This window comes from Lithobates pipiens, unplaced genomic scaffold (assembly GCF_037356315.1).
Source record: "Lithobates pipiens isolate NorthernLeopardFrog02 unplaced genomic scaffold, aLitPip1_a1.2 Scaffold_13, whole genome shotgun sequence".
Lineage (NCBI taxonomy): Eukaryota > Metazoa > Chordata > Amphibia > Anura > Ranidae > Lithobates > Lithobates pipiens.
The window spans coordinates 357,258,617-357,285,522 of NW_027507718.1; the positions used below are offsets into that span (position 1 = coordinate 357,258,617).

General features: G+C 43.7%; 1 protein-coding gene across 4 annotated transcripts in view; it reads left to right on the forward strand.

Moving 5' to 3' along the window:
- NPY5R (neuropeptide Y receptor Y5) overlaps window positions 1-26,906 on the forward strand; it is a 126,701-nt gene that overhangs the window by 78,475 nt on the left and 21,320 nt on the right. Inside the window, exon 1 of one of the 4 annotated variants that reach the window (XM_077477150.1) lies at window positions 4,585-4,760. The exons of the other annotated variants lie outside the window; for them this stretch is intronic. The gene's annotated coding sequence lies outside the window, so the exon portion shown is untranslated. Of the gene's footprint in view, window positions 1-4,584; window positions 4,761-26,906 lie in introns of those variants that run through there. 4 annotated transcript variants of the gene reach the window in all.

Consider the following 26,906-nt stretch of genomic DNA (forward strand, 5'->3'; position numbering starts at 1 on the left):
CTTGTCTAATATCTACAAGGAATATTTCAAAATACACTTTCATATCTGCTGAAATATTTTTTTTAAATAGGAGTTTTGCCTATAGTTTTACACTATTTTGAGTCTTCCCTCCTTGGATTTATGTGCCAATGGAGTGATGGTGAGAGGATCCCACCTCTGAAATTGACTTTGATGGTCCTGCATAACGCATAGTGTGTGCATCTTTGCTGCATCAATTATGGTGAAAGTTCATAATCCCCCAGCTGTTAAAAGTTCGTCCGGAGACGTGAGGAGTGGCGATTTCTTACCAGGTGTTTAACACCACTGCCTGTATAGACCTATTTGGTATAAGCTAATTGGGTCCACATTTTTCTGTAACCCCCCTCGTATCTCATTGGTGGTAGACCCCTTCACTGTGGGACTCGCTTGATTGGATTTGTTCATTATACTTTTATTTTGGACTGCAATTTTTCAGCTCACATATCCTGTGAGCATGTGTGATAGTTACCTGTTTATGTTATAGATATCCACCACTTTTGTGTCTTACAATTCACATGACTGTCACAATTTTTCTTGTTTATGTGTATCATTACACTGATTTTTAATATTTGTGAGCACTCAAAAGTCACATTTATTGCACATATATGAATTTTCTTATTTATGTGATTAGTGCTGCACTGTTTTATATTTAGTAAATAAAAGTGTTGAAAGCTTAACTTCTGACAAAAGTCAAAAAGTGAGCACATAATGAATAGAACCTATGTCTTTTAGAGTATGTTTCCCTCCCTTTTGGAGACATTGAAAAGACAAAAAACTGTCTTAGTGTAGTGACGAAGGGCTAGAACATTTAACAATATTTGTATTGCTGTCTCTGTCTTCTTGTGCCATGGACAACCATAAACCTTCATCTTGTCTGGGCATCAGAGGGACAGAAAGCAGTAAAGACCTGAAAGAAAATTTTGACTTCTCCCACTCTAAAACCAAATAAAAATATGTGGCTGCAGATAACCCTGAATAAAATGCATTGGCATGACAGCCAAACAATTCCAATTTTTGGAAAGAGAGATCAAAAATGGCAGCCTACATAGTTCTGTCATGACATGTACTTTACATATGTGTGTCACCAGGGTTGCTTAGATAGGCAACCAATCACACCAAATTCCTGTTAAAATGTAATTTTGTATGGCCTCAAATTGCACCGCAAAGTCATCGATACTCAGTAGTGGCAAGTACTTGAGTAAAAGTATCGGTAATCATACTCACCTGTTTAAAATCAGTATCAGTGCAACTCTAATTAAACCTATGACACTTTTGTTTTATGTATACAAACATATAGTACATGAAAATGTGCATTCAGTATATACAACCATGTAATACATAAAGATTCTTCACTCACAGTATGTTTGACAGTGTATCGTTATTTATGCTTTGCCACTTAACATAGATTGGCTCCTTGATGTAAGATAGGGTCTGGTTGAGGGAAGCCATATGATAAATCAAAACGTGTTTCGTGGGCTGTTTTTTCCCCTTTTACTGGAAGGGAAGGGCTGATGTTCTATTAACATTCTATATTTGGTAGGTGTTATCTGGTTGCTTGGAAGTTCCATCCTAGCCTTACTTAATTATGAATTGATTATTTTTATTTGATTAATAAAAAAACTCTCTCTCTCTCTCTCTCTCTATATATATATATATAGAGAGAGAGAGAGAGAGAGATATTTTTTTTTCATAACTGGACCTCCTCCCTAGGGAGGGCAGGGTGGGAATAGTGGTACTCAGACTCCTGATCACCCAATCTTGGATGAATAATTAAAAAAACTTTTAGGATATTGAAAAACATTCTTTGTACACATTCATTATATTTGAAAGTATTGTATATTGATTGATATTTATAGTTCAACATGTAGCGCCCATAACCCTTGATAGAGCGGCCTTAACTTTTGGGCTTAACAGTTACCTCCGCTTGGCTTGTTCTTCCACGTCTAGGGGTTCCCAGGATTAGTACCCAACAACTTTGGACGCTGACACCATAAAAGTCCTTTAGAAAGGTTTTTATTTGCAGGGGTAACATCCAAAAAAAACAAAGTCTCATATGGGAACAGAGGGCAAGGGTGAAGAAACCAAGCCATCTTGAACTGCTAATCATCAGAAAGTCTCTAATACCACCCAGAGAGTAGCCACTCGCAGCTGGGAGCTTCAAAGCTGAACAAATCTCTAGCCAGAGATTATGGCAGTCAGCACTTTGATCCGGAACTTGTGAAATCTTTGACCTTGAATAATTGGTAACAGAATGTGAACAGGAACCTTTTTCTCAGTACCTGGAACGTTCTCTGTCTCCTTGGCAGTACTGGAAAAGCGTGGATTCATTAGTGTCCTTCACAACCCAGCAACCAGGCACTTCTTGGGATGCCAGCTTGTTGGCCCTCCACCGAAGATTCCTCCCCCGGTCGCTTGCTCAAGCTGCGGTGCCCCTCCAAGCTGAGAGCACACCCGGACGCCTTGAATCCTCCCTCAGTTACTTCGCCTCGGACCAGCCGGTTCTGAGGCTCAGGAACAGACGAATCCTTACCCCAGACCAGGCAAGTCTATTGGGGTTAGTCACCTGAACCATGTTGCGGACTGACACACGCTACCGTGACTGGGACCCCTCCCGGGGCTACCCCGGTCCAGAATCAGAAACAGGCAGCTATGGCCTCACAAACAAACCCGGAACACGTGACTTCAACATCTTAAGTACCCTTACCCAGACTCCTCAGCGGGGCCAGGCGCACCCACTGATTGGCTCCAGGGAGCGCTGATACCCAAAGTGTCCAACCAGGCCTGGTTCTGAGCCTGTCATGTGCACTTAACTGTACACATGATCAGGCAGAACTCTAATACAGCCCAGCCAAACTGATGTCAAAGTTAAACCTACATAATTAACCCTCAGAACCCCTTTACTTTTTTGAGGCAAAAACTAAATTTGTACATGACAGACACCTTCTCCAAAGAGTCAACGCTACAAACAGAACCTGAAGAACTGAGGTTGGAGACCCACAAAATGTGTTGTGATTAATTATATTATAATGTATCCCACTGACCAGACCTATCTAGGAGTCAAGCTATGTTAAGTGGAAGGGGATAAATAATAAATGATACGCTATGAAACAGATGTGAAGACTCGTTATGTATCGCATAGTTGTATATGATCAATTTCCATGTATTATATGTTTGTATACATAAAGCAAAATTGTTGGAGAAAACTTGCCATATGTTTTAATGGTTTTACAATAAATTGATGAATTTTAACAGTATTATAAATGTATTGCACTATTAGACATCCTTAAAATCACATATTTGTAGGAAATTGTTTTGGCTGACATGACAGGCGTCTTTTAAAATACCATCACATTTTCATTGTCTCAGCCCGCTCTCTAATACCCCACTCCTGCTTCATATGTGATAGGCTTAGTTGAAATGGTTTAAGAGTATCATTATTATAATGTGGGTGGATTTGTAATTAGCATTGTTTTATGAACTTGACAGAAAGCTAGATGAATTGCAGCACTTAATTCATCAATAAATTCTGACATGAAATTGTGTAAAAAAAAAAAAAAAACAATGTGATAACATGCCATAAAAAGACTGTACAGTAAGTAATTGGAAAGGAGTCCACAGCATTTTGGCAGGAAAGAATCATTACAAATAAAACCATCCACGCAGTAATATAGTCATTCTGCAGATTGTTTAAAAAGACATCGCTGCAAAAAAAAAAAAAAAAGTCAACTAACATTGCATTTTAAAATGTATTTATAACGCTTACCGCTACAGACATTGTGACTCTTGCAGAGCTATAAGCACCCATAGGGGGTCGTTTACTAAGGGAAAATCCACTTTGCACTGCAAGTGCACTTGAAAGTAAAGTCGCTGTAGATCCAAGGGGGACATTCAAGTAAAATAAAAAAACAGCATTTTAGCTTGCACATGATTGGATGATAAAATCAGCAGAGCTTCCACTCATTTAAGATCTACCTCTTAGATTTAGAGCGCCTGCACTTCCAAGTGTACTTTTAGTGCACTTTCAGGTGCATTTGCAGTGCAAAGTAGATTTGCCTTTCATAAATAACCCCCATAGTCTTCATCATCTGACAATTCATCCACGTTGGATACTTCATCTCTGATGTGCACTGTCGCTCTCCCTGCCTGTGTCACTATTATGTCATTGCAGCTCTGAAGGAACACAAGTGACACAATGGCCAGCTATAGTACACTCAGGGAGATACAGACATCCCACACACCTTGAACAATTCTACTGGCACTTCTAGGTCTGCAAGGTAGCTGTGACAGGTTACATTAGAGATGGTAAGTAATATAAACATTATTTAATAGATGTGTTAGTTTAATTTTTTTACATTGTAAAAGTGGCTCTTTAAATAAGCAATATAGCAACCATTTACCTCCTCAAGACACAAGCAGTCTATTTTAAGCACATATCCCTCACTGGAATTGTGTTTATTGCTGTAAAAGAGATATGGGCTTGACACTGTTCAGCTTGAGGCACAGAAAGGAATGTGAAAAACGAAGACTCATTTCTTACAAGTCCAAGTCCAGGAATCCTTCAAAACTGCTTGTTTATTCTAGGGGAGAGTGGAAGCACTTTTGCTTACCTGATCATCCACTCCTCAAGCAGTGGTGGAATGTCGCTCACCAGTCATGATGATGTCACGACATTAGACCACCAGGGAATGGGGGAGTAGAAGCTATCCGGGCCAGTTTAGCAATGCAGAGGAGTGAAGATCTGGGTAAGTAAATGTACTCTTCTTTAGCCTCTATCTAAATGAACAGTTGACCCTTACATTGTGAGGACAGCCCCAAGGGAAAATGTATTTATGTATCTTGCTGGGCTGGGCTTTAAGTGAAATGACTACAGCATACTGTATATTAGAACACTAGTAAATCTCTGTGTGAGATGGATGCAAGTATGGGGAACATATAGCACATAATAGTGGACCTTTCAGTAACTAGGTAGTCTACACGAATAGCATAGCTTATATGGTACATTTATGTTACAATATATGGAATAAGTATATATTTTGCAAAAAAAAAAACTATTTGATTTTTCTGTTTTTAAAAAAAAGTTCTGATGCTGTAAGCTGTTGGTGTTATTGAGCCCCATAGCAAAACCACTAGGTCCCATTCTGACCTTCCCTGGCCAGGACAGTAATGCGCAAGCACATGCAGTAATTAATGTATTAACTTTAAAAGTGATGTCATCCCACCAGAAAGTGTACCTGCTCTCGATGCAGCACATCTAAGTGCACACTGTAATATAAATGACTTCCTTACATTTTGAAGCATTTTAACACAATACATACATGGTGTGCTTCTGCTACCATTCACTGTATAAATATGTATATTTACAATTGTGTTAACGCAATGAATAGGTGTGAGTCAGCATTATGGAGCCCCCATCTCTGTAATCTTGAAGACAATTCATGTTATATGACAGAATACCAATTCTTTTAATAGCAATTGTGTAAAGATTTCCACACTATACAGTATATAGGTTGAGCTCATCCAAATATATGTGTCCAGTATTATTGTTACCTGCATAAATCAGGGGGTAGCAAAAAAAAAAAAATGCCCTCAAGATCCCATAACATTTGCACCGCCTCATAGACATCCTTGTCTTTGGCAACAAATATGTTTCGAAAATTAAGAATGGGCTATGGCGCTAAAACCCTGTGCATGTGCAACTTTGTGCATACAAATATGTGCTTTGGATGTAACTGTGCTAGCAAATATCTATATAAAGTGCTGGTGCTACCGTACGGTGTGTGTACAGTGCTACATATATATTCTACTATTGTTATAAATATCACATACATAAAAAATTCAAACTAAACAAGAAATTACAATTATGCAAAAAATGGTGTATAAGAGTGCAAATCAATTTTTCTCAGCAATCCTATGAAGAATCGTGCAACAACATGTGCAACAAAGGCAAAGAAATGTGTGCTAAAAATTAGTCCCAAAGAACGTCCTTCAATATGAAAAAAGTTTATTAAAATGGCATTCAGAAATAGCTAAAAAGTCGCATACTGCAGTATTTCAAGAGGTGGTGGTTGAATTAGGTGACTAGTGCAAAAAAGGCAATGTAGAAGGAAAAACACTCCTCCCCGGTGTGCCACTCAGTGCTGTCGAAATGTGATTACTATCACCAGATCAAGCACCCTCATGGGGTTAACTGAGCCTTCACAGTATAAGCCACTGTGCTGCTGCTTGGACACTGCTGCTGGTGCGCTGGGGGAATGCTCACTCTTCACTTCAAAGTATGCTCCGTAGTTATATGCCTCGCATCAAACTTGTTCAGAAGTTCATTGAGTTTCACTAAGCAATATTTCAGACCTAGAAATAGTAACACAATCATAGTTAGTTAGAATAAAGACACCAGTCCATCCAGTTCAACCTGAGTGAGTGTCTACAATTGTCCCCATCCCTGTAAATTGCACACTCATGTTGGTCCCTACCCTCAAGGAGCCCACAATCCAAGGTCCCCATTCATATCCCAGGGCCAATTTTGAACAGAAGCCAATTTACCTACCTGTATGTCTTTGGATTGTGGGAGGAAACCGGAGTACCTGGAGGAAACCCACACAGGCACAGGGAGAACATGCAAACTCCAGGCAGGTAGTGTCGGTGGTTGGGATTTGAACCAGCAACCCTTTTTACTGCTAGGTGAGAGTGCTAACCACTACACCACTGTGCCGCCTAATCCTGAATGTAACTGTAAGGAAACACTTATAAAACTGATACAGTATATAATGCCATACCTAGTCATCAATCACAGTTCATTTAATCATTTTTTAGCAACTTTTTAGCATCTCCCCTATGATCTATAAACTGACCAAGTTGACCCTGCCTAACATGGACTTAAGCCATTTAGTAAAAATAAAATCTCTAGTTTCTGCTACAACATACATTTCTATTTACATGTGTCTGGTTTGCCCCAAAATATATGAGCAAACTACTATTCCATGTGACTGGAGAAAAAAGTATAACTAAAGGCAAAGGCAAATTTTGGGTCGTCCCCAGAAAAGTAATAGAGGGGAAATATTCCAATGGGGATGTGGTAAAATTTCCTGCGACTCATAAAAATTCCTCACCCCGTCACTTCCGGTGCGGCTCCGTCACTGTAACAGCTGACAGCGGGCCTTTACTGCGCATGCGCCAAGTCCGTGATATTAACGGCGCATGCGCAAGATCTTTATTTCAGCGGTGGTTAAAAATTATACATGGAGACTTGCGGGTGGGCGGGCGGAGCTGAACAGATGCTTAGGACGTCAGCAGCCGTCCCGCCCACCCCACTAACATGCCCCTGAATCTTAAGCGGTGGTTAAAAATTATACACTCAAGTGGGCGGAGATTTGCGGGTGGGCGGGCAGAGCTTATGGTGAAGAAAAATTATGGCTTCAGCTGCTATTAACAGCAATCGCGCATGCGCGGGATCATTGTTTACTGATCAGAAAAATTATGCACTCAAGCACATTCTTATTGGTGATGAAAATTGATAGACTCGGGCGGGCGATGGCTTTATTATATCATCGGCAGCACCAATATGTATAGTATTTTTTTAACTACTTGCTTACTGGGCACTTAAACCCCCCTCAGTCCCAGACCAATTTTCAGCTTTCAGCGCTGATGCACTTTGAATGACAATTGCGCGGTCATACAACACTGTACCCAAATGAAATTTTTATCATTTTTTTCCCACAAATAGAGCTTTCTTTTGGTGGTATTTAATTACAGCTGGGAGTTTTATTTTTTGCTAAACAAACAAAAAAAGATGCAAAAAAAATAAATAATCATGTTTAATAGTTTGTTATAAAATTTTGCAAACGGGTCATTTTTCTCCTTCATTGAAGTGCGCTGATGAGGCGGCTCTGATAGGCTGCACTGGTGAGCACTGATGGGCTGCATTGGTGGGCACTGATAGGCTGCATTGGTGGGCACTGATAGGCTGCACTGGTGGGCACTGATAGGCATAGTTAAGGCGGCACTAATAGGCACAGATAAGGCGGCACCGATGGGCACAGATAAGGCGGCACTGATGGGCAAAGATGGGCACAGATAAGATGGCACGGATGGGTGGCACAGATGGGTGGCACAGATGGGTGGCACGGATGGGTGGCACGGATGGGTGGCACGGATGGGCACTGATAGGTACCACTGATAGATGGGACTGATAGGTGGCTCTGATAGGTGGCACTGGTGGGCACTGCTGGGCACTGGTAGATGACACTGATGGGCATGGATATGTGGCACTGGGGTGCAGCACCTTTGTTGAGGCAAATTGTGGGCACTGCTGGGTGGCACTGCTGGGTGGCACTGTGGGCATTGCTGGGGGGCACTTACTTTTTATTAATGTGGCACTGGCAGGGGGCAGGTGGGCACTGGCAGGGGGCAGGTGGGCACTAGCAGGGCTGGCCGTGATCGGGACTGATGTCCCGATCACGGGCGCCGGTGATCGGCTTTTTTTTTCTCCTCGCGCTGTCAGCGTGAGGAGGAATAATAGCCGATTACCGGCTCCGTTATATCACATGATCAGCTGTCATTGGCTGACAGCTGATCACGTGATAAGGGGGTCGGGATCGACCCCTTGCACGGATCGGTGATCAGGCGAGTCTCATAGACTCGCCGATCACAGAGCGCGCCGCGCGCGCCCCTCAGGGGGCGCGCAGGCCTCTCGTGAAAAGGAGATCCGCGCTGTAGCCGTCATTCGGCTATAGCGCGGGTCTCAAGTGGTTAATCAGAATATGCAGTGTATTTATTAAATCAGCAGAATATGGGCACAATGTCTGCGTTTGGGGCACAATGCCTGCGTTTGGGGACAGTGTGTGCGTTTGGGGCACAATGCCTGCGTTTGGGGACAGTGTGTGCGTTTGGGGCACAATGCGGCAAACACCACCTCACTGTGACTAGAAATCGCCGCCTCACTGTGCCCAGCAAACACCCCGCTGTGCCCATCGAACACCGCCTCACCGTGCCCAGCAAACCCTGGCTCACTGTGCCCTTCAAACGCAACCACTGTGCCCATAAATTGCCGCCACTGTGCTATCAAACACAGCCACTGTACCCATCAATTGCTGCCAGATTGTCAAGCCGTAGCTGTGCTCCCTGGGGATATGCTGATCACCCATCTGTGCTGCTGGAGGGAGCCCAGACGGGCATAAATGAGGGACCTGCATGTCATGGTAAGTGAGACCATCCCATATCCCACTCCATCTTTCCCCAGTACAGGGACCCCCTTCCAACCCCCCCCCAGGAGAGGGAACCCCTCCCCCCCTCTGAGGACCCCCTCCCCCCAAGACAGAGACCCCCTTCTCCCCCCCGAGGACAGGGAAACCTTCTTCCCCCTTAGGACAGGGCCCCCCTTCTCTCCTGAGGACAGAGACCCCCTTCTCCCCCCTGAGGACAGAGAAACCTTCTCCCCCCTTAGGACAGGGACCCCCTTCTCTCCTGAGGACAGGGACACCCTTCTCTCCTGGGGACAGGGGCCCCCTTCTCTCCTGGGGACAGGGGCCCCCTTCTCTCCTGGGGACAGGGACCCTCTTCTCTCCTGGGGACAGGGACCCCCTCTCTCCTGCGGACAGGAACTCCATCTCCCCTGGGAACGGGGACTTCATCTCATCTAGGGACCCCATCTGCCCTGGGGATCAGGACCCCACCTCCCCTAAGAACAGGAACCTGATCACCCTGTGTGCGCCAACCTCACTGCCCTGCCAGCCATGTGTCCTGTGTGAGGGCCCTCCTGTGACAGCTCTTATAAGGACTTCACCCCACTGTGTGATCCCCCTACATGACTGATCCCTCTGTGTCCAAAACTTACACGGGGAACCCCTCTGTTTGCTCCCCCTACATGTCTGCATACTCTGACCACCCCCTGTACCATTTCCACATCCACTGACTGCCTCCTGTATCCTGTGCACATGTTCCGACCCCCTCTTGTACCATGTCTGTAGCCTCTAGCCACCTCCTGTGTCCTGTCTGCAATCTCTGACTATCTCTTGTCTTTTAACATGTCTGCAGTCTCTTAGGGGGAGTCTGGAGAGGAATCAAGAGTGAGAGCACCGCCAGGATTGGGATTACGCGAGGAGTCAGATGTGTATGGACTGTGGAGAAGAGACTATAGAATAAAAACCAGGCATTCCCCTTTACATCAGAGTCCGCAGGATTCTTCCCCAAGGCAAAGGAAAATGCTACAGAGCATGATCTAAGGAGGAACTCTGATGTAAGGGGTGCTCTGGTCACCAGAGACCACCTTATATCAGAGTCCACTGCATTCCCATTTACATCAGAGTTCCCACTTACATCAGGGTCTGCAGCATTGCCCTTTGCATCAGGGTTCGCAGAGTTCCTGCTGTTAGATTAGAAGGGATGGAGGCCCAGAGACATGTCCAGAGTACACAGAGGATACATGGGATAGATTAGAAGGGATGGAGGCCCAGAGACATGTCCAGAGAACACAGAGGATACATGGGATAGATTAGAAGGGGTGAAGGCCCAGAGACATGTCCAGAGTAGGGATGAGCTTCGTGTTCGAGTCGAACATACGTTCGACTCGAACATCGGCTGTTCGCCCGTTCGGCGAATTCCGAACGTTATGGGCCGTTCGCACCACATTCGTGTGGCGCTCACGGCCCACAATGCACTGTGATGGCGCAGTGCATTGCTGGCTCATGATTGGCCAAGCATGCACTGTGACCCCACATGCTTGGCCAATCACAGCGCCGGCAGCGAGGAGAGCCATGATTGGCCACAGGCAGGATGCCTGTGGCCAATCATAGCTCAGGCTGTGTAGTACACGCCCCACACTATATAAGCCCGCCAGCGCGGCGGCCTTGTGTAGTGTGTTGGCATCTGTAGCAGTTAGTGGGTGTCCTGTGTACCTTCAACACAGTATACACCAATCGTTATCGGACGATTTTACGTTCTTGCTCTTCTGTAGTGGTTGTTGTCTGCGTGCCCTGACCGCAGTATACACCGCTATATTCACCTATATATCTAGCGATATATCTATCTTTTATAATAGAGCTTGCAGTCAGTGTTAGGAGATTGTGCGTGCTGTCTGCCTTCTCTGAACGCAGTATACACCGCTATATCCACCTATATAGCTAAATATCTTGCTCGTTTTAAATAGAGCTGTCAGTCAGTTATTTAGCTATATAGGTGGATATAGCGGTGTATACTGCGTTCAGAGAAGGCAGACAGCACGCACAATCTCCTAACACTGACTGACAGCTCTATTTAAAACGAGCAAGATATTTACCTTCCTCCTTAGATCATGCTCTGTAGCATTTTCCTTGCCTTGGGGAAGAATCCTGTGGACTCTGATGTAAAGGGGAATGCCGGGAAATGTTATGGGGGGGTGGGGGAACTCTGGTGACCAGAGACCACCTTCCGCAGAGTGAATACCCTGGGGGGGGGGGGGGGGTGTTAGATGAGATGATGGGAAACCTTTATATGAGTGCCCTCTTGTCACTGACCTCCTCTCCAGTGCAGCGTGCAGGGCTCAGTTAGACGGCTCCAGGTTGGTGGTTCTGGTTTTTATTCTATAGTCTCTTCTCCACAGTCCATACACATCTGACTCCTCGCGTAATCCCAATCCTGGCGGTGCTCTCACTCTTGATTCCTCTCCAGACTCCCCCTAAGAGACTGCAGACATGTTAAAAGACAAGAGATAGTCAGAGATTGCAGACAGGACACAGGAGGTGGCTAGAGGCTACAGACATGGTACAAGAGGGGGTCGGAACATGTGCACAGGATACAGGAGGCAGTCAGTGGATGTGGAAATGGTACAGGGGGTGGTCAGAGTATGCAGACATGTAGGGGGAGCAAACAGAGGGGTTCCCCGTGTAAGTTTTGGACACAGAGGGATCAGTCATGTAGGGGGATCACACAGTGGGGTGAAGTCCTTATAAGAGCTGTCACAGGAGGGCCCTCACACAGGACACATGGCTGGCAGGGCAGTGAGGTTGGCGCACACAGGGTGATCAGGTTCCTGTTCTTAGGGGAGGTGGGGTCCTGATCCCCAGGGCAGATGGGGTCCCTAGGTGAGATGAAGTCCCCGTTCCCAGGGGAGATGGAGTTCCTGTCCCCAGGAGAGAGGGGGTCCCTGTCCCCAGGAGAGAAGGGGGCCCCTGTCCCCAGGAGAGAAGGGGGCCCCTGTCCCCAGGAGAGAAGGGGGTCCCTGTCCCCAGGAGAGAAGGGGGTCCCTGTCCTCAGGAGAGATGGGGGTCCCTGTCCTAAGGGGGAAGAAGGTTTCCCTGTCCTCGGGGGGGAGAAGGGGGTCTCTGTCTTGGGGGAGGGGGTCCTCAGAGGGAGGAGGGGTTCCCTCTCCTGGGGGGGGGGGGGGGGGGTCGGAAGGGGGTCCCTGTACTGGGGAAAGATGGAGTGGGATATGGGATGGTCTCACTTACCATGACATGCAGGTCCCTCATTTATGCCCGTCTGGGCTCCCTCCAGCAGCACAGATGGGTGATCAGCATATCCCCAGGGAGCACAGCTACGGCTTGACAATCTGGCAGCAATTGATGGGTACAGTGGCTGTGTTTAATAGCACAGTGGCGGCAATTTATGGGCACAGTGGTTGCGTTTGAAGGGCACAGTGAGCCAGGGTTTGCTGGGCACGGTGAGGCGGTGTTCGCTGGGCACAGCGGGGTGTTTGCTGGGCACAGTGAGGCGGCGATTTCTAGTCACAGTGAGGTGGTGTATGCCGCATTGTGCCCCAAACGCACACACTGTCCCCAAACGCAGGCATTGTGCCCCAAACGCACACACTGTCCACAAACGCAGGCATTGTGCCCCAAACGCAGACATTGTGCCCATATTCTGCTGATTTAATAAATACACTGCATATTCTGATTAAAAAAAATACTATACATATTGGTGCTGCTGATGATATAATAAAGCCATCGCCCGCCCGAGTCTATCAATTTTCATCACCAATAAGAATGTGCTTGAGTGCATAATTTTTCTGATCAGTAAACAATGATCCCGCGCATGCGCGATTGCTGTTAATAGCAGCTGAAGCCATAATTTTTCTTCACCATAAGCTCCGCCCGCCCACCCGCAAATCTCCGCCCGCCCACCCGCAAATCTCCGCCCACTTGAGTGTATAATTTTTAACCACCGCTTAAGATTCAGGGGCATGTTAGTGGAGTGGGCGGGGCTGCTGCTGCTGACGTCCTAAGCATCTGTTCAGCTCCGCCCGCCCACCCGCAAGTCTCCGTGTATAATTTTTAACCACCGCTGAAATAAAGATCTTGCGCATGCGCCGTTAATATCACGGACTTGGCGCATGCGCAGTAAAGGCCCGCCGTCAGCTGTTACAGTGACGGAGCCGCATTGGAAGTGACGGGGTGAGGAATTTTTATGAGTCGCAGGAAATTTTACCACAGGGGACACTAGTTGTGGGATTGTCTTAATTTGCAGGTATTTCCTGTCACTTCTTGTTTTGGCTATGGGACAGGAAGTGAAGGCAAATTTACCCAATGGGCCATAGATGGAAAAAATAAACCAACAGGGGTTATAATCCTCCCTTACTCTGTCCAAAAACAAAAAAGAATAAAGTTGTGCCTATAGTTCTAATTTAAGGTCATGGCTACCGACCGGAAGGGTCCTTGTGGAGTTCAGGATCAATTATGAGTTAGTAAGAGGGTGTAACACTGTGGATGTGCTACTAGAATTACTGTCAGTATTTTCTATCATTAATCACTTGCCGACCAGCCGCCGCAGTTGTACTGTGGTAGAATGGTACGGCTGGGCAAAATGACATTATGTAATGTTGCTTCTCCCTGTGGCCACGAGGGGCGCACGCGCGTGCCCCCTGCTCGCCCATGGAGCCAATGCGACTGCTTGGCAGTGGCGATCACCACCGGGCTCTCGCGATCGCTCGGGGAACACAGAGAATTGGAATCTGTATGTGTAAACACACAGTTTCCAGTTCTATGAGGGGAGAAGTGACAGATCGTCCATTCATACAGAATAGGAATAGTAATTTATCTTTTCCCCTACACAGTCCCCTCCCCCTTCAGCCTCCTAGCGTTAACACCTTCCTGCCAGTGACATTTTTACAGTAATCAATGCATTTTCATAGCACTGATTGCTGTAAAAATGGCAATGGTCCCAAAATTGTGTCAAAATTGTCCAACGTGTCCGCCATAATGTTGCAGTCCCGATAAAAATCGCAGATCAGTGCCAATACTAGTAAAAAAAATAAAAATAATAAAAATGTCATAAAACTATCCTCTATTTTGTAGACGCTATAACTTTTGCGCAAACCGATCAATGTACACTTATTGCAATTTTCTTTTACCAAAAATATGTATCGGCCTAAACTGAGGAGATATTTTTGGGGGATATTTATTATAGCAAAAAGTAAAATATAATGTGCTTTTTTAAAACTGTTGCTATTTTTATGTTTATAGCGCAAAAAATAAAAACCACAGAGGTGATCAAATACCACCAAAAGAAAGCTCTATTTATGAGAAAGAAAGGACATCAATTTTGTTTGGAAGCAACTTTGCACGACTACGCAATTGTCAGTTCAAGCAATGCAGTGCCAAATCGCAAAAAGTGCACTGGTCAGGAAGGGGGTAAAATCTTCTGGGGCTGAAGCAGTTAAAGTGCAGGCATAAATTCCAAGATCATTTGAAATCAAATCTCAATCTAGTCCTCATAGTACCATTGCTTTTCACTGCTTACCAGCACAGTAAAATTACAGTTACTTGGCAGCAAACCTTATGCTTGTTAACCTACTCACTCTGAGAAACACTCCCGTGGCTTTCTGTGAAATATTACATAAGAAGAACACTAGTTAACACTTGCACCATACTGCAAGTTCTATTGCCTGATTGCTAGCAGAAGAGACTAACAGGCTGCACACACACACACACACACACACACACACACACACACACACACACACACACACACACACACACACACACACACACACACACACACACACACACACACACACACACACACACACACACACATTGATACCTGAAAAGACATAAAGTGGTAAAGAAGCAATTTGTTGTGTTCTTTATTTATTGCAGCAGTTATGAGGTTCATATATCCCTTTAATTATTCTGGCAGACTGACAAGTGTAATTGCTTTATTTTTTTTGTCTATTAAAAATATTATTTCCTAATATATCATTTTAGGGAGCAAAACGTGCTGTGGTGTCTGTTTTTAATGCACTCTTTGCCAGAACTGTATACCTCCAGAATTTTTACACAGTGAGATGGGAGAATTTACTCTTGCAATTTCAAAATGATATCAGTTATTCTTTGCTCATGATAAATATTAATCTCCTTAGGGCCCAGCGTATAATTTATGGTATGGCGCCAGAGCAAATTGTGATCTTTTGATTTAGTCTGATTTGCTTTACCAATGATCTGTCTAGTAATGGCTGTATCTGCACAGATTTGTTTTGATGCTGTCTTGTCTGGATATCAGTTTCATGGATAGATTATTTGTAGATCTTCTGGCCTTTACTAGTTTAATTCTGCAGGTTAAGTGAGGGCAATTAAAGTGGTTGTATTTTTTTTTCTACACCTGTAAGGCAAAAGGCATAATGAGCTACTGTAGTATGCTGCATACTAGCTCATTATGAAATACTTACCTTAGAACGAGGCGTTGGTAACTCACCTGGTCCCAGGGCCGTCTTTAAAGCAGGGCAAAAGGGGCAGCTGCCCTGGGCCCTGTCATTGTTATGGGGCTCAAAGTAGCTGCCTCATACTTGCCAACTATCCCAGTTTACATTCCCTTGTCCCTTGAAGTTTTAGCCCTGTGCTGTGTCCTGATATCTCAGTGTGAAGTGCTGCTACTAATGCTTCTCTGCTCTGCCCTATTGTTGTGTACAGATGACTCACTTGTAGACCCTGTGTTTACATGTAAATAAGCGGCATTCATATGTAAATTGAAGCGACATGCATATGTAAATAGCTGAGGCCAACATAATTGATATGTAAATAAAGGCAGTATTCATATGTATATCAGGCCCTGCTGCAGTGAGGAGATGATGTGCTGTAACCTATAGCAACCAGTGAGCAGTATTACTGTACAGTAATCTCTAGCAGCCAATCAAAAAGCAGAAATCATGTGCTGTAACCTCTAGCAACTAATCAGTGAGCCTTAAGGAGTGCTGTAACCTCTAGCCACCAGTCAGTGAGCGGTAATGATATGCTGTAACCTCTGGCAACCAATCGCAATCGCTGCCTGATCTGATACAGTAAACTGATTTTAAGTCTAGCTACTATTTATTTTATGTCTCAGAGAAGGTGGAGAGTGAAATTGCATAGGGGGAGGGGGGCCCTAAGAAATGTTTTGCCCAGAGCCCAATCAATATTAAAGACGACCCTGCCTGATCCATGCCAAGGTAGCTGACATGTTGCCTCCGTGTGTCTTCCAGGGATCGTGTCTCCAGTGCTGCGAGTGTCTGGAGCCACAATGTCATCACTCCCACGCAAGGCTTCTTTCCGGCGAAGTCCGGCATCTGCTGGGCTTTCAGCCGAGAATCCCCTGTGCGCATGTGCCGCTGAAGTCAGAGGCTCATTGTGAGGGGAATATCTCCTAAAACGTACAAGTTTAGGAGATATTCTTTTTACCTACAGGTAAGCCTTATTATAGGCTTGCCTGTAGGTCAAAGTTATAAAATTTACTATACAACCACTTTAAAGCATGGTGACATATGTAGCGCCACCCCGAAGGAGCCGCTGGTTAAATTTTGGGTCCTCTGTCTTCCGCCTCGACTCCACGTATAAACTCAGCCCCTCTAACACACCTGGTTAAATGGCGAGACCTCTGCAACCACACATATAGACACAAATGGAAAATATCCCGTACCTGGCTGTATATTACTATTGTAAATGCACACACATTTGTTAAGTGATAAGCAAGTTGGTATATTGAAACCACTTTAGGTAAAGACAATCTGAGATAACATAGACTCACCCAAGTAAGTGTAACATAATCAGCTATACAGAATTTCACTATACCCAAGTAAAGAGTAATCCGTTCTTTGACTTTAAATAGAGTCAATGAGTGAAATGGCAATAAGTAACCTGAATAATCCTTATGTACAGCACAACGTATAAATAACTACATTGTCTTAGAGTGCACTCTAAGGAAGAGGGGAGGGGGAGACCAAAGTGTGGTACTTCTTTAAAACAAAGTATACGGGCAAAGGGTTAAGGGCATTCCTTGGTCCTGACTCTTTGGTCGGCTAATACATTGGAGAGCTTTGCAGCAGTCTCTAAGGTGTTAGAGATAATATGCGACTGACTGTGTTGATCCCAGTGGCTCAGTCACTGATGACAGCAGCAAATAGTGACAGTCACAGATAATATCCCCAAGGGCCTCTCACCAATCCCAGTGACACAGCAACAATGGTTCCTCCGAACAGATGTCCTCTTACCCATGGCAACTTGCCTTGCAGGTGTGGTATCCTCGCATTCGCTCTGTCCCCTGGCTCCGGTCTCTCTCTCTGGCAGTAATGGCCCATCTCTCTCTTTCTCTCTCTCTCTCCCCCTCTCTTCCTTCAAAATCACCTCAGCCTCCTCAATACTTCCTGAAACTCCCTTTTTCCCAGTGTCCACTGTGTCTCCTCATGTTCTGGAAGGAAAAAGTCTGCATCTCCCTATCTCCATCTTGTGGCCAAAAGGAGAAACTGCATAACAGATAGTCTTACATAATGATCTATGGATGTCCTGAATAAGCCAATGACAGAATGCCTGCTACACATAGCACACTCATAGGACAATTTTTGTTAGGCAATTTTATTTACAATATCTCTCAAAAGTGAGTACAACCTCACAATTTTGGAAATATTTATTTATATCTTTTCATGTGACAACACTAAAGAAATTACACTTTGCTACAAAGTAAAGTAGTGAGTGTACAGCTTGTATAACAGTGTAAGTTTGCTGTCCCCTCAAAATAACACACACAGTCATTAATGTCTAATCTGCTGGCAACAAAAGTGAGCACACCCCAAGTGAAAATGTCCAAATTGGGCCCAATTAGCCATTTTCCCTCCCCGGGGTGACATGTTACTGTTAAAAGGTCTCATGTGTGAATGGGGAGCAGGTGTGTTAAATCTAAGTATTGTTGCTCTACATAAAGATGGTGAAATGTCCAAATTGTGCCCAAAGTGTCAATATTTTGTGTGGCCAACATTATTTTCCAGCACCTTAACCCTCTTGGGCATGGATTTCAGCAGAGCTTCACAGGTTGCCACTGGAGTCCTCTTCCACTCCTCCATGATGACATCATAGAGCTGGTGGATGTTAGAGACTTTGCCCTCCTCCACCTTCCATTTGAGGTTGCACTATAGGACTTGGGTCTGGAGAGTCCATCACCTTTACCCTCAGCTTCTTTAGCAAGGCAGTGGTCGTCTTGGAGGTGTGTTTGGGTCATTATCAGGTTGGAATACTGCCCTGTGGCCCAGTCTCCAAAGGGAGGGGATCATGCTCTGCTTCAGAATGTCACAGTACATGTAGGCCTTCATGGTCCCCTCAATGAACTGTAGCTCCCCAGTGTCGGTAGCACTCATGCAGCCCCAGACCATGGTACTCCCACCACCATGCTTGACTGTAGGCAAGATACAGTTGTTTTTGAACTGCTCGCCTGGTTGCCGCCACACACGTTTGACACCATCTGAACCAAATAAGTTCATCTTGGTCTCATCAGACCACAGGACATGGTTCCAGTAATCCAAGTCCTTAGTCTGCTTGTCTTCAGAAAACTGTTTGCAGGCTTTCTTGTGCATCATCTTTAGAAGAGGTTTCCTTCTGGGACGTCAGCCATGCAGACCAATTTGATTCAGTGTGCGGTGTATGGTCTGAGCACTGACAGGCTGACCCCCAACCCCTTCAACCTCTTCAGCCAAGCTGGCAGCACTCATTTGTCTATTTCCCAAAGACAACCTCTGGATATGACGCTGAGCAAATGCACTCAACTTCTTTGGTTGACTATGGCAAGGCCTGTTCTGAGGGGAACCTGTCCTGGTAAACTACTGTATGGTCTTGGCCACCATGCTGCAGCTCAGTTTCAGGGTCTTGGCAATCTTCTTATAGTCTAGCCCAGGAGTAGGCAACCTTGGCCCATGAGACATTGTAAGACCCTGACAATCACAGGCATGACTCCTAGAGGCAGAGACATGATGGGATTTGTAGTTTCACCAAAGCTGGAGGGCAGAGGGTGCCTACTCCTGGTCTAGACCATCTTTATATAGAGCAAAAATATTTTTTTTCAGATCCTCAGAGAGATCTTTGCCATGAGGTGCCATGTTGAACATCCAGTGTACAGTATGAGAGAGTGGGAGCAATAACACCAAATTTAACACACATGCTCCCCATTCACACCTGAGACCTTGTAACACTAACAAGTCACATGACACGGGGGAGGGAAAATGGCCAATTGGGCCCAATTTGGACATTTTCACTTAGGGGTGTACTCACTTTTGTTGCCAGCGGTTTAGACATTAAAAACTGTGTGTTGAGTTATTTTGCGGGGACAGCAAATGTACTCTGTTATACAAACTGTACACTTACTAGTTGACATTACAGCAAAGTGTACTTTTATCAGTGTTTTTACATGAAAAGGTATAATAAAATATTTACAAAAATGTGAGGGTGTACTTAGTTTTGTGAGATACTGTACCTCTAGTAAAGGTGTCAAGCTTATGTGTTTACCAGTTAACTTAAAAAAAAAAATGAAAAAAAAACCAGATGATTCATGGTTTGGGCAAACATATCCTATTATCACTGATGATAACATGCATTATTAAATCCTCAGTTTTTAAGCACAGCAGCTAATTTAATCACTTACCAAAAAATGTAGTATCTTTATCTTTTAATCCTTGCCAATGTTCCAATTTAAAGTGGTTCTAAAGGGTCAAGGTTTTTTACCTTCATGCATTCTATGTGCAGCAGCCCCCTCAGCCCCCCACCCCCTGAGCCCCCCACCCCCTGAGCCCTATGCAAACCAGTGATGTGCACGAAAGTTTCAGCTCTCCAGGGACTCTCTTTCCTTATTGGCTGAGACAGCAGCAGAACCCACTGTTGTCAATCACAGTCAGTGAGCCAATTAGAAGAGAGAGGGGTGGGCTGGGCCACAGCTTCATGTCTGACTGGACATTCAGAGCAGCGGCTTGTTCAGGTGCCCCCATAGCAAGCTGTTTTCTGTGGGGGCACTTGGCAATAGGCTGGAGCCAGGAGCACCAGTGGGTGACCCAATAAGAGGAAGATCGGGGCTGCTCAGTGCCAAGCCATTTTCTTCAGTTTGTTATTTTTAGAAGAAAAAAAAAACTTGACTTTAGTATCACTTTAAGCTGATGCCGTAACCAGTTCCCCAAGTTTCCTGTATCAGGGTGTCTCCTTTCTATTGTAGCATCTTATTGAGCCACCCTTGCATGCAGGGATCAGTGTTGGTCTCCCTACACCGTGGGCATCATTGGAAACACACAGACCTGTTGCCTAGGATAGAAAGGCCCTCCCTCTTCTCTATCCCACTTCATAGCTACAAGGCTGCCTGGAGATGGCACTATCCACTGTTAACTATGAATACTAGTAGTTAAGGTCGGTAGCACTGAGGGAGCAAGGCCCAGTGGCATTGGAAGCTGTAAACTGCAAGTGCAGGGGTAAGAAATGTACCACATAAATTACTAAATAATATTTATTTTATTGTACTCAATTAATTAAAATGAAAAACACAGAGAGTTTATTATTGCTTTATTCCCATATTTGCTTGTCTGTGATAGATTTTATAAAATGTCAAGTTTCTGCACGGATCACAATCATTGGTTTAATCAAGTTGTGATGCCATGGAATTTCCCATTTGTTGGCCCCTAATAATTATTGTCTGTCACACATTTTCATCTTAAATAAAAAAATTCTCTGCTGTTAGAATGTATGGAAATGCTTCTTTTTCCTGTTTTCAGTTGTGTGTGTCTGAGGACAAATCATTCTTCCTGCATAATAGAATCATCTCTTGAAATGAGGATCTGGCCACTTTGCTTCCTATGGGATGTTGGTTATAAATGCGTGTCTCACTTTTAATGTTCTTTATTTCATGTCTGACAATTGGCTCCCAGCAGGATGAAAGCATCCCTGATGCGTAGGAAAGGAACATTTGATATTTTTATTGCAATTGAAAAGAAGAGTATGTAATACTATTACATTTTGATAAAACAGATATTTTGATAAAACACTGGTTATAGAGAAAGCTACACAATTGAACCTGCAGAGCAGTTATTGGCTGAACTGCCCAATAAAAAATAAGGCACAAAATGTAGAATTGTGGGTAATGAGGTAGAACTAAGGCCAAATGCCATGAGAGATATCATGGGGGTTGGGATGGTGATCGTTTGTTTTCTTTATACACCAACAATACAATTTCCTGTTGAGTGCGTGTTTATTCGTTGGATTCTTTGAAGATCTTGATAAATTAAAGGGGTGGGCTACTACATAATACTGAAAAATGTAAAGTAATGCACTTGGAGGGTTAAAATATGATTGCAATGTATTTACTTAGGGGAGAACTTTTGGGGGAATCAACAATGGAAAATGATCTGTGGGTCCTGGTGAATATCAGGTTCAGCAATAGCATTTACTACCAAGCTGCAGCAAGTAAAGCTAACAAACTATTAGCATGTATTCAAAAGAGTATTTACCAAAGAGATAAAACTATGATTCTACCACTTTAAAAAACTCTGGTTGTGCCACATCTTAAAGGAGTTGTAAAGGTTAATTTTTTTTTTTTTATAAAAATAACAAACATGTTATACTTACCTGCTCTGTGCAAGAGCTTTGCACATAGCACCCCTGATCCTCCTCTTATGGGGTCAGCACTCCTGGCTCCTCCCTTTCATTGGGTGCCCCCATGGAGAGATGCTTTCCCTGGGGCACCCATGCGGGCTCGCTCTTGAGTCCCGCTGCTGCATCCATTGGCAGGGACAGCGGCACTCGGCCCGCCCCGTTCCTGTATCACTGGATATGATTGACAGCAGCGGGAGCTAATGGCTTCTGCTGCTATCAATCTATCCAATGAGGAGAGAGACAGTGGTGGGAGCCGCTGGGCTCATGCACATTGCTGGAACAGATGGGCTCAGGTAAGAAAAAGGGAACAGGGGTCTGGGCCCCCTCTGCTGCAGCAAAGAAGGTTTTTTACCTTAATGCATAGAATGAAAAACCTTGAGTCTTTACAATTCCTTTAAGTATGCCGCCCATTTCTGGTCACCAATCCTCAAGAAGGATGTGTTGGAATTAGAGAGAGTCCAGATAAGAGCAGCAAAACCAAAAAGGGGGCTGAAAGTTAGTTATGAGGAATGACTGTAAACATTAATGTTATTTTCCTCAGAGAAGAGATGGTTAGGGGAGTTGTGATAGCAATATACACATATCTAAAAGATGATTCTAACATAGGTAGTAAATGATTTAGTCTCAGATCACTGAAAAAGACACATGGAAACTCAATAAAGTTGGATGAAAATCGGTTTAACCCAAAACTGCGTAGGGGGTGCTTTACTGTTGGAGCAGTATGCATGTGGAACTCCCTTCCGCAGTTGATGGTATCACCAGGGAGTGTGGATAATTAAAAAAAACTTTAGACAGCATCTCAGCGAATGCAATGTAGAGGGATATGAGAAATGGTAGACTAGTGACGCACACACATACAGGTTGAACTGGATGGAATGGTGTCTTTATTCAGTCTGACCAACTACTGTATGTAACTATGAAATTATAGACACATGAAATAACTGTGTGCAATATAAAGATGTTCATCTGTAAGCTCTAACGAGCAGGGCCCTCTGATCCCTCCTGTATTGATTTGTATTGTAAGTGTACTGTCTGCCCTCATATTGTAAAGCGCTGCGCAAACTGTTGGCGCTATATAAATCCTGAATAATAATAATAATAATCTGCACTTTTGTTGAGCTATTGGCACATTCAGCGCTTAGAGAATGCAGATTAGCCAACACTTTAACAAGGGTTTTGTTTAGCAATGCCTAGAAATATTTTTGAGAATACCAGATAGAAGCTGAATATAAACCACAAGGAACATATTGTTCTTGTGCATAGCTTCTTCTCAATTTTCTAGAGCAGGCCTCTCAAACTAGCAGCCCTCCAGCTGTTGCAAAACAGAAAGTTCCATGAGGCATTGGAAGACTGACAGTTACAAGCAGGACTCCCACAGGCAGAGGCAAGATGGGACTTTGAGTTTTGCAATGGCTGGAGGGTCGCCAGTTTGAGACCCCTGCTCTAGAGGGTATTTTCCAGAAGAACGTAATTTGGAAAGTTAAAGGACTTATTATGGTGGACACCAGGTGAAATTTTAAGAGGGGGGCTGAGCTGATTTTTTATCACAGAAAATGCTCTTCAGATGTGACTACATGCCACCTTTTCTTCACGTCAAACCCGAACACTTTAGCGGTGCAATCTTTTTTTATAGTATAAACTATACATATATTTTGCAATGAAATAACATTTATAATCATATGAAGTTAATCACAAGAGTCCCCCTTTACATCAGAGTCAACAGAGTTCACTTTTTACTTCTGAACTCGCTGAGTTCCCATTCACTGTATGGGGGAACTCTGCAGACTCTGATGTAAGGGAGAACTCCGGGGACTCTAACATAAGGGATGCTCTGGAAACCCTCATTTAAGGGGGAACACTGATAACACTGATGTAGAGAGAATACTCTGGTGTAAGGTGGAACACTGTGGCCTCTGGTGTAAAGGGGATTTCTGATGTAAGGGGTGCTCTGAGAACCCTGATTTACCTTAGTGTACTCACTCAGAGGCAAGAGAGAGAAGGGGGGGAGACTTCAGTCACAGACAGGGATGGATGGTGAGCTCACTCACCCCTTGGCAGTCAGCATCTCTCATCCTGATGTAACTGAGGCTGCTGAAATGTGGGCAGACAGAGAGTTGTAGGGGCGAGAGGAAGAGGAGCAGATAAAGCCCTTTCTCCTCTCCTGTCTGTGTAGGGGGTGGGGGGGGGGGGTAATTGTTAGTGCTGGCTTTGGTCAATGTGAAAGAGAGTGAAACAGCCACTCTTGGTTTACACAACTGCAGCCAACTTAGTTGGGGTAGGCAAAACACTTTGGTGGGGGTGGGTCAGCCAGACCGCTTAACCTTTGAACTCTGGGGGACATGCCTGCTGACCTTTGACCTTTGTGGGAGGTCCCTATTCCAATACCTGAGTCATAACATTGTTCTTCTAGGGGAAACCCTAACCCTTAACCCTAACCTTAAACCTAACCCCAACCCTAAACCTAACCCCAACCCCAACCCCAACCCTAACCCCTAACCCCTAACCCTAACCCTGCTAGGAAGCCATAGTCCAGTCTAGATAATGTGTCCGCATGATTCCAAACCCGAACTGACAACCATAGATGTGACAGGCAGGTAAAGGTGGGCAAACTGGGACACTGCCCCTAGTGTCTGCAGTGGCCTGGTTGCTAAAGCAATCAACAGCAAGGTTGGTCCAGAGTTTGTGGACAAACAAAGTGATTTGGAAATCGTGCCTAAATTTGCCTGAATATAAACATGCAGACCTGCCCAATTTGCATACTGTCCAATCATGTAGTTTATGTATCTTAGTTGTCTGGATTTCTGAATATATTATTCATTAGGCTTGTCCAATTTGTTTCGTAACAAATCAAAATTCTGCCTAATTTTGCATCTTTTAGACATTCGGATGCATCCGAATGTCCGAATAAAAGAATAATGAATTTCAATTAATACGAAAGAAATTATATCAGATATAACTAATGAATTCAACATGATTCGGTAATTTGTTAAAAACCTAATGAAAAGGTCAACTCAAAGTAAATTTTACAGTCCAATCAGCTGATTAATTTTGTGCTGGAGGTTGGATTACTAGCAAAGTGCATTCCTGAGAACTGAGTGAAAAGGGTGTTGTATTGTATTTGAGCCGAGTATAAGAGATATTAGAAAAGATATATATTAAGGGGTCCAGGCTCTACCTATAATAAAAGTATGTAAAGCGGATGAGTCCTAGATAGCTAGAGTGATCTAGGTTATGATTAGCTCCTTATTGCTGGTGTTCCTTATGTAATGAGAGAGAAAAAAAAAATGCCCCATATAATTGACAGAAGCAAACAAGAAGAGGTGGTCCCAGCCTGTATATGTAGGCCACTATAGGGATGCCCTATATTGAATTTCTGTGTTCCCAGGCCTAAGTAGGTTGCCTACTATCCCCTACTTAGTATATATACCAGTGTTCACCTATGGGTGTGCTCTATGAAGGTAGGAAGATCAGACTTAATACAGTATCACGTATGAGACCAAAATCAATAACTAACCCCCATTAGGGGCCAAAATATAGAAACACCTCAGAAAACAAATAATATAAAAAGATGGTAAGGTAAAAAATAAATAATAAATAAAAAATATGTATCCTAATAAATAATTGGATAGTGACACTTGTCGACAGCCAACCATATACAGTATGAGGGCCCTATCTTAGTTAAGGACACTAGGCTAATTTCATAAAGATCTCCACCACAGTGTCGTGTGACACCACCTACAAAGATTATAAATTTGTGGTGTAAGTGTAGTCCACAGAGGGAGACCTAATGTGCAAAATTATCAGGGAATAGATAATGTGCGAATAAGAACAAGTGCAAATATTGTGCAATAGTGCAAAAAAGTAGCATAAATTTACCACATATGCAGGTAAAATATAAAGTCAAACCCAAAAGAGGTAGTATGTGATATTTGCCAATGATAATAATAATGTTTGGCCAATATAAATAAACCCAAAATACAAAAATACAAAAGGACACCGATAAAGGATAAATAGTCAAAAATAATAATAAAAAATGGAAAAAAATTGTAAAAAGTGATAAAGTGCAAAAGTCCAAAAAGACAAAAAATACACAATGCACAAAAAGTACTGAAAGTGCAAAAATGACAGCAATAGCCTCTGGTTACACGTGAATAGGCACTAGAAGTGCATAAAGTCTATAGTTCTCAGAGTCCTTGAAGAATAAATCCACTTGACAAAAATACTAATGTATACTGTAAGTCTTCAAGCAAGTAGATCTTAAAAGTGACTGGTGCTCATGCAGTTAATTCTGTGACTTCTGTGCTCACCCCCTCAGGTCCCCACTCACCGGATCCTTATGCGCACTGGGGGCAGATGTGCGTATCTGTCTCAAGCTGCAAATCCTAGTCAGCCCAAATGTCCACCTTATCTTCTTCCTTTGTTATACAAGGTACTGCAGTGGAACCAGTGATTATAGGCCAATGTGTCCTCAGGGAGATGGAAAAATATATCCCATAGTGTAGTAACTTTTGCCACCAAAAAAACTTATATTCAATATCTTTATTTACTGTAGACCGTACATCCGGCCGAAAAATATATATATATATAAAACAACTTCCACGTCTCTCAAGTACAGTAAGAGCAGAAAAAACATAAACCACAAAAAATATATATAATAAAAAATAAAAAATAAAAATAAAAAAATAAAAATACACAATAATAAAAACCACAATAATAAAAATAAAAAATAAAGAATCAGCAGCCCAAAAATGGCTTAGATAGTGGTCAGGGCTAAACCCCCACAAATAGCATAAATTCAACAGGTGCAAGCAGCGGGGGTCTTCATTGGAGTGTGCCCGTGCACAATAGCCATCTTAAAATGCTCCAATGTTACAAGAACAAAAACACCCACCGCCGGTGCCACTAAGAGATATTGTCATTGTGTGTGTTAAAATGTTCAATAAACAAACAACTTTCCAAACTGCAAATCGTTATCACGAATCAATATACATACATAAATATCGAATTTCAACTAATACAAAAACAAAATATAGCAGATACTAATGAATGATAGCGTAT